Source organism: Bidens hawaiensis, unplaced genomic scaffold (genome assembly GCF_021521415.1).
Source record: "Bidens hawaiensis isolate Kalapana, Puna unplaced genomic scaffold, B.hawaiensis_p1.1 tig00040682_1, whole genome shotgun sequence".
Taxonomy (NCBI): domain Eukaryota; kingdom Viridiplantae; phylum Streptophyta; class Magnoliopsida; order Asterales; family Asteraceae; genus Bidens; species Bidens hawaiensis.
The window spans coordinates 108,663-114,316 of NW_027497196.1; positions in this window are offsets into that span (position 1 = coordinate 108,663).

Below are 5,654 nucleotides of genomic sequence, written 5' to 3' on the forward strand. Positions count from 1 at the left end.
TCCAGAAAAATGTATATGATAGCCAGAGGGCCAGCGATTATCTTTGTTTATAAATTTTTAGGGATACGTAATCCCATGTAATCATTTATAAGACTCGATATATAAAGTTGTAAAGAGTTTGGGCGTATTCACCTTTGTTATGATCTGTTTAACCCACTGATGTAATCTTCTTGTTACCTCAGACCTATAGTACGAGAATAACCTTTTATAAATACTAGATCAGTGATCTAGCTTTAGACCTTTAGTCTATTTGCATAATCATTACCTTGATAGCCATTTTTCTTTTATAAATACTTGGACCTTTAGTCCAAGAAGTTTTATCATTTAAACACTACGTTTTCTCTTCTTCATGAAGAAACGTATATATCAAGTTTCTTATTTCTTAAGAAAAATTATAAAATCTTTATAATTATAAAGAAATAATATATAATCTATACCCTCGTCTTATAAAAACTATATCTTACTTTTTATATAATCAAGGCATAGACTATACCCTCAACTAGGGTCTAAGCCATATATAATAAATAATCGGGTAGATCCCCTACCTTTGTATGGATTGTATTTCTAGAAATGCCTAAGCTTGACGCGGGCAGCACTCCTACTTGTCTTCGGTATCGAGGGGATGATCTATCAACACTTATACGCCTTGCACGTTTTTCGATAATGGATTAGTCGGGAAAACGGGATCGAAGCACGAATTTCTAGGGTAGTGAATATGAATTTCTGGTTTGGGATGCATGAGGAAGAGCCCGACACCCCTATTTATAGGGTTAGGATTATCGCGATACATGATGGGTCAAAAAGGGATCCATCGCGTAGGGCGATGGATCTGTTAACTTCCTCTGAATATTATATTCCATCGCGTTTCGTGATGGAATTTTAGGTTCGGCTAACGCGTATCGCGACGCCGCTCACTAGGCTTGATTGGTCACCTAGTAGACCTGCCACGTGTGGACACGTGGCACCACGTGGCTGGACACATGTCACGATTGCTTCTCCTGTATCGCGATGACCCAATAGGTTGCGCGATCGCTATCGCGATGGGTCTTGAAATCAGAATTTTCACATTAGCCCTTATACTTTTATCTCTTGTCCTTTCCTAGTATTTCTTCCACTTTCCAAAAACAATAAGGCGGCTTTCAAGCGGGTGAAATGCAAAGTGCACCATCAAAGCGCCACATTGCGCCTAACGCCCTTCGCCGTCGCCTTCTCTCGCGTCCTCGTCCTCGCCCAAGCCCGTGCCCGTGCGCGTCGGGTGCTGCGCACCCTCCGTTAGAACCACTTGGTGCATGCTATGCATAAAAGAATATTACTATAGAAATTTCATCTCTTATAAAGAGCTTCCAATTTTATCTCACTTTCCATGTGGGATGGACTTTATCTTCCTTATTTATACCATTGGAAATGAATTCTATTTTCTTCCTACTTTCCATCTGGGATGGAATCCTTTCATCATATCCTTAATATGAATTCTGTTAACTTATTATATTCCATATATATATATATATAAAATTTCTTTACCATATTTATTATTAAATTATTTTTTGGTCTTTCTATTTTCAAAGTTTGAAATATTAACCCAAAAATAAATATGGTATTTATCAAGATGTTACATCAACTTTTCCATCATATCTAACTAAATTCAAGATAATGTCTTCATTTCTCTCTCTTCTCAATATCTGTAAGGCCCCGTTACCGGTGCCTCACATTGGGCGTTGGATTTACTCATTAACATAGTTCTAAATATCAGAGTTAATAAAAACATTCGTGAAATATTAAAACATTGAAACCAATATATAACATAACCATGAATTCTTGTCTTAAAGAGCATTAGAATCGTTTAAACATAAAACATTGTCTTTTAAATAACATAACATTTCATTGAGACGCCAGTGTCTTCAAGTTCATACCATTTGCTTCCCCTCAAGCGAGCTGCCTCATTCTACTCACCTGCGTGCATACTAAAAGTTTGCTACGCTGAGTGAGTTCTAGATAATCATACAACATACAATCAGTTCAGATACTTGCACACATGACCGAAGGGTTGTACATTATTCGTACTTTACATTACATGCATAACTAACCATACTACTTAAAGAGCCTTCCGCCCTAGAACCTCATAGATATTATAAAGGTTTGGTCCCCAACATCACAGATATTATTAGGGTCTGGTCCCCAACATCACATATATTATTAGGGTCTGGTCCCTATCCTCATAGATATGATTAGGGTCTGGTCCCTATCCACACAGATATTAGTAGGATCTGGTTCCTATCCTCACAGATATTATTTGGGTCTGGTCGCTATCCTCACAGATATTATTAGGGTCTGGTCCTTTTGTTTCGTGCAACTGTACCATACCTGTCTCCACGTACTTTCCTTAACAATACGTGCAATATCCGAAAATCGTTAACGTACTATCAACATAACATACATACATCATTCATACATCATATATATAAATAAATTAATCATATCATTAACTACCACCCGGCGGTACATGCAATATCCGAAGATCGTTCACGCACCGTCAAGCATTCATCATAACAAATCATACAAAGCATTCACTTTAAGGTAAGTGTATTAAATATCACATCGAGTATGCACACAGCCTCGAAAACATAACAAAGAAGTGGGGCTATAAACTCACATGAACGCGAGTACGTTCACCGTTTATGGTTATTCCTTTCTTGAGCTGTGCATGACTAACTGTATAATCATTACATATATTAAACACGGCTCTAGTTCTTCTTATCGGTTACTTAATTAACCTTAAGCGTCTAGGCTGGTTTTACTTCATTGGACCTTTACTGGTTAGTTAATTGTTACTTGTTAACTTTTAAAGGTATCTTTCATAATTTATCAAAGTTCAAGGGCTATTATGTAATTATTTCATTCTTTCCAAGTCCAGTGACTGTTCTGTCATTTTATCAAACTTCTAGTTCGTTACTTGATTCTTAACGAATTGGCTTCATAACGAATGAACCATTCGTTACTTTATAACAAACCGGTCCTTGTAACGAATTGGACTTATAACGAACTGATCCTTTGATGAATTGAAATTCATAGCGTATGACCCCTCTATAACAAATTGAACCTTTTAGTTCGTTTTCTCCTTTTAACGAATAGTCATAACGAATTGGGGGCTAATTCGTCATCTTTCCCTTAACGAATTTGGATACGAACTAAGGCTAGTTCGTTAAGCTTCCATTAACAAATCACCTGACGAATTACCTCCAGTTCGTCAACTCCCCGTTAACGAATTAGGGTTAGGTCAGAGAATGTCAGAAACATTCTCTGACATATCAACCTCGTACCCGCCGCCTTTCCGAGGCCGTCGTCGCCGGAAAACCGCGGCTTCACTGGAAAAACAAGATCTGACCCATTTTCCATCGTTTTTCACCGTTTTTCGTCCCGTTCGATCTAGATCTGAGCTAGGGTGACCCCTAGGCTCATCTTATGCTCGGTTCATACCCGATTCCACCCGGATCTCGCGACTTTAACGGTTTAAGGGTGTCGGCTCATCGTTTCGTGACTAAATCTAACGGGTTTGAGTTCGTACAATATCATACTATCATTACCTTGGATCGGGATCGGTTCTCCTTCTTGTTTCGGCTAGAAAAAGAGAGAAACTAGAGAGAGAGCTTAAGTGTGTGTTTTGGTGGTGTATGGAATATGTGTAAATGAATGAATTAAATGGGTAATTAAGGTTTATATAATTATGGATCATGGGCTTAAGCCCTTGGTCTTTTTCTTCTTTCCTTCTTATTCCAAGTCCATAACCCATATCCATTTAACCCAACACTAGCCGACTCATAACAACTCATGTTTTCATTTTATTAACCGAAACGAGAAAACGGGATGTTACAAGTCTTCCCCCCTTAAAGAGGTTTCGTCCCCGAAACCTAACTATTACATAAACAAATTCGGATACAACTTGCGCATCTCATCCTAGGCTTCCCATGTAGAGTCTGATCCCTTGCGATGCTTCCATATCACTTTCACTAAGTGTATAACCTTGCGTTGGAGTTGCTTTTCCTCTCGATCAACTATCTCGACTGGTTGCTCAATGTAGTTTAACTGTTCATCAACCTCAATGTCCATTAATGGCACATGAGACGTGTCATCAGCTAGACATTTTCTCAGATGAGAAACATGAAAAGTAGAATGAATTCCTTCCAACTCTTCTGGCAACTCTAGTTTGTAAGCTACTTCGCCCACACGTTCCACAATCTTAAACGGTCCAATGTATCTCAGACTCAACTTTCCTCTCTTCTTGAAACTAATGATTCCTTTCCAAGGCAAGACCTTGAGCATCACATTATCACCAGCGTTAAACTCGATTGGTCGTCGCCGCTTATCAGCATACGACTTCTGTCTGTCTTGAGCAGCTTTCATTCTTGCTTTGATCTGATCGAAATTTGAAGAAGTTTCTTGCACAACTTCTAAATTTCCCATATCTTTCTGACCAATCTCTCCCCAACATACCGGGGTTCTACATCATCTACCGTAAAGCATCTCAAACGGTGGCATATCAATACTTGAATGGTAGCTGTTGTTACAAGAGAATTCTGCCAGATGCGGATGATCATCCCAACTTCCTCCAAAATCTAGAACACAAGCACGTAGAATGTCCTCAAGGGTTTGGATCGTCCTTTCAGATTGTCCATATGTTTGAGGATGATACGCGGTACTGATGTTCAATCTTGTTCCCATAGCTTCATGGAATTTCTTCCAGAACCTCTAAGTAAACCGAGTATCTCTAGCGGATATGATCGATAACGGTACTCCATGCTTAGATACAACCTCTTTAATGAACAAGCTTGCTAACGTTTCTGACGAGATAGTCTCTCGTATAGGCCAAAAGTGAGCACTCTTGGTCAAACGGTCCACAATCACCCAGATGGTATCATGATGCTTAGCTGTACGAGGTAGCTTAGTTATGAAATCCATAGTGATGTGTTCCCATTTCCACTCTGGTACCTCCAAGGGTTGCATCTTTCCATAAGGTTTCTGATGCTCTGCCTTAACTTGTAAACAAGTTAAGCACTTACTGACATAATATATCACATCATTCTTCATTCCTGGCGACCAGTAGTCTCTTTTCAAATCCTGATACATCTTAGTAGCTCCTGGATGAATTGAATACTTTGACTTATGGGCCTCATCTAAGATTCGACCTCTGAGATTTCCATGGCGTGGAATTCACATACGGTCAAACCTAGTCTTAACACCATGAGTGCTTTCCATCAACTCGCTCTGCTGACCGAAAATCCTTTCTTTCTTCACTAGCCCTTCATCTACTAGCACTTCTGACTGCAGTTTGATGGTATCTTTAAATAGACTTGAGTTCATAATCATCTGGTATGACTTCACTGTTGCAATGACTTCCTCATTCTTACGGCTTAGCGCATCGGCGACCACATTAGCTTTATCAGGGTAGTACTTAATATCGCAGTCGTAGTCCTTTATCAATTCTAACCACCTTCTCTGCCTCATGTTCAGCTCTTTCTATTCGAAGAAGTATTTTAAACTCTTATGATCTGTGTAAATAGTACACTTAGTACCATACAGATAATGTCTCCATATCTTGAGAGCATGCACTACTGCTGCTAGCTCTAAATCATGCGTTGGATAACTACTCTCGTGGACCT